Source organism: Salvelinus sp. IW2-2015, linkage group LG2 (genome assembly GCF_002910315.2).
Source record: "Salvelinus sp. IW2-2015 linkage group LG2, ASM291031v2, whole genome shotgun sequence".
Taxonomy (NCBI): Eukaryota; Metazoa; Chordata; class Actinopteri; order Salmoniformes; family Salmonidae; genus Salvelinus; species Salvelinus sp. IW2-2015.
The window spans coordinates 6,834,672-6,846,505 of record NC_036839.1 but is presented as its reverse complement, the minus strand read 5'-3'; the positions used below and the strand labels follow the sequence as shown (position 1 = coordinate 6,846,505).

The 11,834-nt window shown below is 39.2% G+C and overlaps 1 pseudogene; it reads right to left on the bottom strand.

Moving 5' to 3' along the window:
- The window catches only part of LOC111972648 (inactive dipeptidyl peptidase 10-like), a 362,938-nt pseudogene that overhangs the window by 49,664 nt on the left and 301,440 nt on the right, over positions 1 to 11,834 (bottom strand).

The following is an 11,834-nucleotide window of genomic DNA, read 5'->3' as shown; positions in this document are numbered from 1 at the left end:
CTGGCCCATTTAACATCGCCAGCTGTCATCATAGGCAACTCTATGTTGAGAAACATCTTGGTTCCCAAGCGAAAAACCCTGTGCTACCCAGGAGCATGCATACAGGACATCACAAGGCTGCTTCCGACTGTTCTACAACAGGTGCCGGGAGCTGACACTGTCACAGTCCATGTTGGGTCAAACGACATCAGGAGAGCTAGCTCAAGAACATCTGAAAATGGATTTTAAAGAACTGATTTTAGCATTAAAAGACTCCAAAAAACAGCCAATCATTTCAGATCCAGTACCATCATGGGACCGCGGTGTGAAAGATTCAGCAGTCTACTGTCCTTACACATCTGGCTAAAAGATTAATGTAGCTTTGCTGGAGTCACTTTTATATATAACTTTGTCACATTCTGGAAACAGAAGATACTCTACAGGATTGACATCCAAATCATCTTGGCTCCTGGACCCTGTCCACGCATTTCAAGGCTGCGTTGAAACAATGACTTATCAATGACCCAAGACGAGCTCAGCTAATCCTAATATTGTGACAATGAGTCGTCATAATGCTGCATTAAATGTACATTATCCTAGGAACGTTGGAAGACACAAGTAACTTAATTATGTCCCCTAATTGCCCGAACCTGTGTTAATCCTACAGCTATTGGATGCAGTAATCATGAGCCTGTGAACCAGAGTTACACTGTTAGCACTGTTGATGATGTAAAGAATATTTGCTGGTCTGTGGTGTGTAATGAGCTGCAACCAGACGCTGCACTTGAAACATTTATGAAATTTCTTATTCCAGTTACTAATAAGCACACACCCATTAGGAAAATGACTGTAAAAACTGTTCCCCTTGGATTGATAAGGAATTMAAAAATGGTATGGTTGAMAGGGATGAGGCAAAAAGTATGGCAAGTACATCTGGCAGCCCAACTGATTGGCAAACATACTGCAAATTAAGAAGTCATGTGACTAAGCTAAATAACAATAAAAATAAACTATACTATGACACAAAGATAAATTATATAAAGAATGATAGTAAAAAGCTATGGAGCACCTTACATGAAATTTTGTGGGAAAAAGCCAACTCGGCTCCATCTTTCATTGAATCAGATGGCTCATTTATCACAAAACCCACTGATATTGCCAACTACTTTAATTACTTTTTCATTGGCAAGATAAACAAGCTCAGSAACAAACGCTGAAAAGTATCCAAGTATATCTGACCAAATAATGAAAGACAAGAATTGTACTTTTGAATTTCGCAAAYTCAGTGTGGAAGAGGTTATTGTCTATCAACAATGACAAGCCACCGGGGTCTGACAATCTGGATGGAAAATTACTTAGGATAATAGCGGACAATATTGCCACTCCTATTTGCCACATCTTCAATTTAAGCCTACTAGAAAGTGTGTGCCCTCAGGCCTGGAGGGAAGCTAAAGTCATTCCTCTACACAAGAATAGTAAATCCCCTTTTAATGTCTCAYATAGCCGACCAATCAGCCTGCTACCAACCCTTAGTAAACTTCTGGAAAAAATWGTGMTTGTGTCACGCCCTGATRTGTTTCACCTGTTCCTGTGATTGTCTCCACCCCCRCCAGGCGTCGCTTATTTTCCCCAGTGTATTTATCCCTGTGTTTCATGTCTCTCTGTGCCAGTTTGTCTTGTATGTTTAGTCAAGTCAACCAGCATGTTTTTCTCYTACARCTTTTCTATTCTCTTTTTATAGTCCTCCCGGTTCTGACCCCTGCCTGACTCTGGACTACTTTCCTGCCTAACTGATCATCATGCCTGCCCTGACCTTGATTCTGCCTGCCCTTCGGTACCTATTGGACTGATCTGCTTTTGACCTTTTTGCCTTTTTGCCTGACCTTTTTGCCTGACTATTCTCTAGCCTACCCCTTTGGAWTAATAAACATTGTACGACTCCAACCATCTGCCTCCTGTGTCTGCATCTGGGTCTTGCCTTGTGCCTTGATAGTTTGACCAGATACAATGCTATTTCACAGTAAACAAATTGACAGCAGACTTTCAGCACGAATGCACATGCAAATGACTGATGATTGGCTGAGAGAAATTGATGATAACATTATTGTGGGGGCTATCTTGTTAGACTTCAGTGCAGCTTTTGACATTATCGATCATAGTCTGCTGCTGGAAAAACARATGTGTTATGGCTTTACACTCCCTGCTACAATGTGGATAAAGAGTTACTTGTCTAACAGAACACAGAGGGTGTTCTTTAATGGAAGCCTCTCAAACATAATCCAGGTAGAAGCAGGAATTCCCCAGGGTAGCTGTTTAGGCCCCTTGCTTTTTTCAATTTTTACTGATAACATGCCCATGGCTTTGAGTAAGGCCAGTGTGTCTATGTATGCGGGTGATTCAACACTATACACGTCAGCTACTACAGCGACTGAAATTACTGCAACATTTAACAAGCGCTGCAGTTACTTTCGGAATGGGTAGCAAGGAACACGTTAGTCCTAAATATTTCCAAAACTAAAAGCATTGTATTTTGGACAAATCATTCAATAAACCCTAAACCTCAARTTCTTCTCTTAATGAATAATGTGGAAAATGAGCAAGTTGAGGTGACTAAACTGCTTGGAATAACCCTGGATTGTAAATTGTCATGGTCAAAACATATTGATATAACAGTAGCTAAGATGGGGAGAAGTCTGTCCATAATAAAGCGCTGCTCTGCCTTCTTAACAACACTATCAACAAGGCAGGTTCTACAGGCCCTGGTTTTGTTGCARCTGGACCACCAAAATTGCATTTGGTTCAGAACAGGGCAGCACGGCTGGCCCTTAAAAGTACACGGAGAGCTAACATTAATGTCATGCATGTCAATCTCTCATGGCTCAAAGTGGAAGAGAGATTGACTTCCTCATTATTTGATTTTGTAAGAGGTGTTGACAAGCTGAAGGTACCGAGCTGCTTGTTTAACATACTAGCACACAGCTCGGACAKCCATGCATACCCCACAAGACATGRCACCAGAGGTTTCTTCACTGTCCAGAACAGACTATGGGAGGTGCAAAGTACTACATAGAGCCATGACTACATGGAACTCTATTCCACATCAGGTAACTGATGCAAGCAYTAGAATCAGATTCAAAAAGCAGGTAAAAATACACCTTATGGAACAGCGGGACTGTGAAGTAACACAAACATAGGCACAGACACATGCATACACACACCTGATAACCTACGCACTATACACACACGTGCATATGGATTTTGCGTTGTAGATATGTAGTAGTGGAGTATGGGCCTGAATGTATTGTAATTTTTTTCAAATTGTTTAACTGCCTTAATTATGCCGGACCCCAGGAAGAGTAGCTGCTGCCTTGGGTTGGCCTGACTGTCAAAGACCAATATGGTATTTGTCATTTTAGGTCATTCAGAGTACATGTCACTGTTTCTAAAATCATTTTTCACACAGGGCGCCTTTCCTGCGCCGGGTGGGCCGTTTGCAAAATGTATTGCAGAATTATATCCACTTCTCCACTACACCACTGGTGGGCCTTTTATCTTAGTGCTCTTAGAAGCAAGTGGAATTACAGTGCCMTCAGAAAGTATTCATACGCCTTAATTATTCCCCATTGTGTTGTGCTCCAGCCTGAATTCAAAATGGTTTAAATTGAAAAAAATGCACACTTCCACACACAATACCCCATAGTGACAAAGTGAAAACATGTTTTTAGAAATGTTAGCTAAATTATTGAAAATTAAGCACCTTTGGCAGCGATTACAGCTGTGAGTCTTTCTAGGTAAGTCTCTAAGAGCTTTCCACACCTGGATTGTGCCACATTTGCKTATRATTATTTTTTTTKATTCTTCAAGCTCTGTSAAATTGGTTGTTGATCATTGTTAGAAAAYCATTTTGCCATAGATGTTCAAGTGGATATAAATCAAAACGMGGCCACAGGAACATTCACTGTCTTCTTAGTAAGCAAATCCAGTGTAGATTTGGACTTTTAGGTTATTGTCCTGATGAAAGGTGAATTCATCTCCCAGTGGAAAGCATACTGAACCAGGTGTTACTCTAGGATTRTGTCTGTGCTTAGCTCCATTCTGAAAAAATGMTCRCCTGAAAWACTCCCCAGTCCTTAATAATTACAAACATACCAATAACATGATACAGCCACCACTATGAGAATATGGTGCCCATGCTACTCAGTAATGTGTTGTATTGGATTTGCCCCAAACATAACACTTTGTATGTAGAACTCGAAGTGAATTGCTTTGCCACATTTTTTCTTCAGTTTAACTTTAGTGCAGGATGGATGCATGTTTGGAATATGTTTTATTCTGTACAGGCTTCTTTCTTTTCACTCTGTCATTTAGGTTAGTATTGTGGAATAACTACAATGTTGTTGATCCATCCTCAGTTTTCTCCTATCACAGCCATTKAACWCTAACTGTTTTAAAATCACCATTGGCTTGATGGTGAAATGCCTGAGCTGTTTCCTTCCTCMCAACTGGATTAGGAAGGATGCCTGTATCTTTGTAGTGACAGGGTCATACACCATCCAAAGCATAATMAATAACTTCACCATGCTCYAAGGGATATTCAGTGTCTTTTTTTTTTAACCATCTACCAATAGGTGCCCTTCTTTGCGATGCATTGGAAAACCTCCCTTGTCTTTGTCGTAAGCTGTGTTTGAAATTCACTACTTGACTAAGGGACCTTACAGATAATTGTAAATGTGGGGTACAGAGATGGGGTAATCATTCAAAAATCATGTTAACCCCTATTATTGCATACATAGTGAGGCCAAGTATTATGTGTCTTGTTAAGCACATTTTTATTCCTTTAGGCTTTCCATAACAAAGAGGTTGAATYATTATTTAKTCAAGATTTCAGCTTTACATTTTTTTGTAAAAATGTGTAAAAACTAAATTCCACATTTACATTGTGGGATAGTGTGTGTAAATCTGTGGCAAAAAACCACACAATTTAATCTATTTTAAATTCAGGCTGTAACACAACAAAATGTGGACAATGTCAAAGGGTGTGAATACTTTCTGAAGGACCTTTATATTAGACTTATAAAACTTTTTGAACAAGGTAAGTTTTACTGGGGGAAGTCGGAAAATGTAATTATGTGCAAGAGCTTTTGTCAAACTTCAAGGTCCTCTGATAATACTAATCCCGTGCGTACCGACATCCTTATGTTGTCTGAGAAATTACAGAGTTTGACAGGTTTTGCTCGCAGTTTGAGCAAGAAAACAAGAACGGATTTCAAAGCTTGATGCTTAAAACAAAAGGCAGTGCATATATTTCATATGAATTGCCTACATTCAACTTTCACAGTGAATATTTTTGTTTATACACTTTGTGCCAATGGATTGAACTTGAACGTTGCCAAATGCGTCAGTTTACTTAAATGTGCAATCAAAAAGTATGTCTACCATGGATCGCAAAAATAATWATTATGATCACACTTCCTCAATTTAAATATTAATGGGACACCTATACATTTGGCAGCCAAGCACGAGTTATCAGTGTAGCTCATTATAGTCCAGACGTGTTGAAAAAACCTCCAGGCTTCCGTCATGAGTCAATTGAATAAAAAAGTTTAAGAATTCGATTAATTTATCCTGTCTGAATCGTCCTCTGGAATAACGCACATGCTGAGGTAATACTTACAAAATCAATTAGTAATACTACTCCTGTCCGAATACATTTGGCGCGTGAACGTTTAGACTTATTTTTCAAGTCTGAAGTAAAAATACAGTAAAAATACAGTAAAAATACAGTAAAAATACAGTAAAAATCAAGTGCAGAGAAAATTTGTTTTTCATGTTTTTCCAGCACGTGTTTTTCCAGCACAGACTTTGTGTGGGTTTTGAACAGTGTCCTTGACACAACAAACCAAGGCCCAATTGTTTAGCCCAAGACTTTAAATGTCTCATAAAACCAGATGCATTGTATTTCCTAACCCATAATAAGATGTTGGTTGGTCTACAATTATGACAGAACTAAATGTTGTACATCAAAATAATGAACTATAGTCAGCCTTTGACCAGCATGCTGCCTGCAGTGCTGCCTGCATCGGAGTTCGACCACTGTAATATTATCAGTGTCGGACGTACAATTGACTAGGTGTGCTATTGATCTTGTCGCAACTGGCAGCATAAATTTCCGACCCACWGCAGTGCAGAAATGTTACTTTCTCCAAATACATCTTATACATTCAAGTGTTTGTCAATGGTGGTTTTTAAAATAATCAATTTCCTCCACATGGAACTACAAAACGAATGCCTATTGTATATTCCGTTTTCGCCATCTGAGAGGAAACTGAATGGAATGTAATTTATCCAGCATTTTTTATAGAAACACAAAATAAATAGGCCTCTCATTATGAAACCACCAAGGCCCCAAAGTTCTCAGTTGTGGATTGGAAYGTCTGGCCAAATAATCCTTGCCAAATTAAAAATGTCTTGCTTTTTTTTCCACTGCATCTGTTAACATTCAAGARGAAACATTGATAGAAATCCAGACATGGACGGCGTAAAGGAAAATAATGAAATTAAGACAACGGGGGGGTCGTTTCAACTAGGGTAACAGTGWGAGGGGAGCTGGCATATTAAAGAGCAAATCCTCAATATTTGAACAAAATGAGCAATGGCTGTTTTTTTCATCCTTTCAACACTTGTTGGTTCTGGCAAAACACCAATGTTCCAAGTTATCTTGCTAATTGCTAAAATAAGTTAATGACATGACCATCAATTGTGGAAGATTAAGTTGAGTTCTTACTGGAATTATTGAGGCTGTGTAAGATCACAGTGGGTGCTCCCGGACCTGCAAGAAATACAAAAAAGTTAGACATACAAATGTATCCGATCTAGCACCTCCCAAGCAGGGTAGCACGGTCACACATACAATACAGCAGCCTTTCCAATCCCCTAGCTGCTGTCACAACCACTGTCACCACTGTCACTTCCCCTTCTTTACCCATTACAGTCAGTGGWTAAAGGTCATTCAAACTGCCTCTAATAACCTGGGCTTGTCAAATTAAGTCAATTCTATTCAGCACCCATTGGAAGACACCCACACTGAGGTTAATAAGATCTAGCAGTCGCTGTTCGGCGGCCCAACCCTCCACAAATCACTCCTACAGCAACTATCAGACCTGTTTAGTCTGACTAGCCCCTCCATTTGAATAATGCTAGCTGAGGTAACGGCGATTTAACAGCCACACACTGTTGCCATGAATGGTAAYCATCTGAGACTTTTAAAGCCCAGCATTGATCAATGAAGAGTAAGCTTTGTTTCATTTCCACCACTTAAGGCAAGTTTTATCATGCCTTACATAGGCTTTTTTTTTTATTAAAAAAAGATACGATATTATTCACAACAATGCAGTGTTAAAACTCTTAAGGGGAGCTGGCCAACAACAAAATTGCAAACTCAGTAAAAGAAAAGGGCTGCTATTTTGTCACCCAGAGAAATAGTTTCTCATTTGTGTTACCTGTTTGAAAATGGTAATAGTATCCATTGCWTTTGATGGAGGMAATTAACTAYCTTWAATATGCTTGACTAAGMAGCGACAAGCTACTTGGTTTCTACTGAATTTAGCCWTATCCTCAGATGARGTGCTAACTGCATTGTGTTAATAGTTCACAAACAGAAGGATGGTACATTTTGTCCATTAACRTATGGTACACAAGACAAACACACTCGAGCATATGGTTAAAACAAARCTTAGCAATAAACAACTGTGGCGGCAATTAACTGGTACGCATAGCACCATAACAACACCTAAAGCAATTATACACAATAGAGCGACTATTTTTATTATATWTTATGCTTCTTATATGGAATTGTCTGATGGTCTCTCTCCACACTATATGTTAAATAATGATAGATTGCCAAAGGCAAACCCCTGACATCTGTCAAATGGGTTGTGGCTCGAGGGGCCACTGACACAAAAATGGTTGACTACATTGGAAAAGACAACTTTATTTGAACTATAATTGAATCATACATCCATCTCAAATGGATCTCCGATTATGTTTGTTTAAAGGAGTACATTTTCATAAGTTATGTTAGACTCTAAATCACAAAAATAAAAACGTTCTGGCCTTTATGAGAACAATTTTTTTTAAACAATTTTGACAAATTCATACATACYWSGGGCGGCAGGTAGACTAGTGGTTAGAGCGTTGGGCCAGTAACCGAAAGGTTGCTTGATTGAATCCCCGAGCTGACATAGTAAAAATCTGTCATTCTSRCCCTGAACAAAGCAGTTAACCCACTGTTCCCCGGTAGGCCGTCATTGTAAATAAGAATTTGTTCTTAACTGACTTGCCTAGATAAATAAAGGATAAATGAAATACCATAGAATTATGAAAACATTTGCATAAAGACCTTTTGCTCCTAGCAGTTTGTTGGATGGAGTGTGCTAAATATGCTTGCTCACTTTATACAGTACCAGTCCAGAAATTGGACACACCTACTCATTCAAGGGTTTTTCATCATTTTGTATATTTTCTACATTGTAGTATAATAGTGAAGACATCAAAACTATGAAAWAACGCATATGGAATAATGTAGTAACCAAAAAAGTGTTAAACAATATTTTTGATTTTAGATTCTTCAAAGTAGCCACCCTTTTCCTTGATGACAGGTTTGTACACTCTTGCCATTCTCTCAACCAGCTTTATGAGTAATCATTTTCCAGCAGTCTTGAAGGAGWATCCACATATCCAGGATGTATCACAACTGGCTGTGATTGGGAGTCCCATAGGGCGGCGCACAATTGGATCAGAGTTTTGCCTGTGTAGGGCGTCATTCTAAATAATAATTTGTTCTTAACTGACTTGCCCAGTTAAATAAAGGTTAAATAACTATGCTGAGCACTTGTTGGCTGCTTTTCCTTCTCTCTCCGGTCCAACTCATCACAAACCATCTCAATTGGGCTGAGGTCGAGTAATTGTGGAGGCAAGGTCATCTGATACAGCACTCAATCACTCCCCTCCTTGGTCAAATAGCCATGGTCAAATAGCTTTGAAGAATCTCAAATATCAAATATATTTTGATTTGTTTAACACTTTTTTGGTAAGATGTATCTCTGATCATGTATCTAAGTCTAAGCAGATGATGCATTGGTTGGGTTTAGCAAATGGCTTAGCTGGCATACCTTCACAGTCTATAATAAATGGTTAGTTGATGTTGGTTCCTAATATCTTTAAATACCCTCTCAAAGAAAGTTGATGCTCTGGTTCTCTAAGCTCTACCAATATTTATCTGTCTTAAACAAAGAAAGACGAGTAGTGCTATTATTTAGTTGAATATTAGCCTTCAAAATAATGCACTGCTTGTTTTAGCATTTAGCTTAGCTGACTAACTGTAAAATGACATGTATGGATTAGCCTGCTTGTGCTATATTGGCACTATGGAGCATTGCTATGCAATAGACTGTCTGTGTTAGCATTTAGTTTACGTTGCATTGGCCTGCTAGTGCTATCTTGGTGCTAGCTGTCTGTGTTAGCATTTAGCTTTGCTACTAGCTTACCTTTACAGTGGAGGAGGATGTGCTGATCACTGGGGTTTATCTCAGCATCGAAGAACAGACAGTGGGCCTTATTTAGCTCACACGTCAGACAGTGTCGAGGGAACAACCCCACAGTCTTCACACTGAAAGGAAGMGGAAGAGGGAAGATTAGGAGACCGTTTTKACTTCCACTGCAAATCCTAAAGAGCAGGCCTATTGAGGATCTAGCACCAGTGGCGTTTGCAGTTTGCACATGATATTTACACTCCACAGAAATGAAGAGATGAGCAATGTTGAGGTTGGGAGTTCATTAGTTCACCTGAAAGCATTTGAAATGTAATTAAGCCGATTCGACCTCATCAAAAGACCAGCTGGATTTGGATARGGTTTGTTGAAAAATTTAATTATTACCTCTCCAGACTTCAGACTCTTTACAAGAGTCAGGTAACTGCCAAAATATTGGAAACACTTGAGTAAATGAGGGATACAAATTATATTGAAAGCAGGTGCTTCCACACAGGTGTGGTTTCTGAGTTAATTTAGCAATTATCGTCCCATCATGCTTAGGTTCATTATTTTGGATACCATTTCTATGCCCCAATATGATGGCAATGCCCCCATTCACAGGGCAAGAGGGGTCACAGAATGYTTTGATGAACATGAAAATGATGCAAACCATATGCCATGGCCATTTCTGTCACCAGATCTCAACCCCATTGAACACTTCTTGGTGATTCTGGAGCTGCGTCTGAGACAGCGTTTTCTACCATCATCAACAAAACACCAAATGATGGAATTCCTCGTGAAAGAATGGTATCTCATCACAGTTCCAGACACACAATCTTTGCAAGGTGCATTGAAGCTGTTCTGGCTCGTGGTGGCCCAACGCCCGATTAAGACAATTCATGTTGGTGTCTTTATTTTGGCAGTTACCTGTATRATCTGGTGTACACAATCTTACATCAAGAGCGTCTCTATATTTCTGTATGCACAAAACTTCAGCTGTTTACCGTTGTTATGACATGTCCTTCACAAGAGGGAAATGATAGGCGATAACACGGACTGTAAAGCAAAGGAGAGCTGTCAAAAACAAGATTCATGACAGGTTGCTAAATGTGTTACCTGAAAAGCTGTCTTCTCCGTGGTGAGCCTTCAGTGCTGAGGAAATAACTGTATGCAGGAAACAAACAAGTTAATTGGGTTTCAAAGAAGATCGGTGGCCTTTGTTAACACGGTTATGCCACAAATACTGTACATGCTCAAGCAGCATTCATCCTTGTACTTCATAAGCAATGTACATGACATTCAGTCTTGAGGCATTAGGCATGGTGTTTATTGGTGTCAAGTTGAGAATAATAAAATCTGCCTATTTAGCAAAAATATCATGCTAATCCAGTTACTWCACAGTTTTACACTCAAAGTTATGTGTTTAACAACAAGTAAATTCTTAAACCTCCTTTCCCACCATGCACTATGGTGTGTTGTCTGTGATTGGTAGTTACATTGGTCTGAGAATTAGATTCAGAATCTACCTGACACCTTACAAGAGTAATATCACAAAGCCCCTCATAACATACAATCAAGTTGGCTCCAATAGACACTGTGTTAACTAACCTCCAGATGAGCTTCAATGCCATACAACTCTCCTTCCGTGGCCTCCAACTGCTCTTAAATGCAAGTAAAACTAAAAGCATGCTCTTCAACCGATCACTGCCCGCACCTGCCCGTTCTGACTTAGAATATGTGGACAACTACAAATACCTAMGTGTCMGGTTAGACTGTAAACTCTCCTTCCATACTCACATTAAACATCTCTAATCCAAATTTAAATCTAGAATCGGCTTCCTATTTCGCAACAAAGCATCCTTCACTCATGCTGCCAAACATACCCTCGTAAAACTGACCATCCTACCGACCCGATGTTCTCTATACCATCTACTGCATCTTGCCATCTTTATGTAATACATGTATCACTAGCCACTTTAAACTATGACACTTTTATGTTTACATACCCTACATTACTCATCTCATATGTATATACTGTACTCGATACCATATACTGCATCTTGCCTATGCCGTTCTGTACCATCACTCATTCATATATCTTTATGTACATATTCTTTATCCCTTTACACTTGTGTGTATAAGGTAGTAGTTGTGGAATTATTAGGTTAGATTACTCGTTGGTTATAGTACTGATTGCATTGTCGGAACTAGAAGCAAAAGCATTTCGCTACTCCGCATTAACATCTGCTAACCATGTGTATGTGACAAAATAAATTTGATTTGATTTGATCCTCGACTTCGGCAATGTCATTACAAAATAGCCTC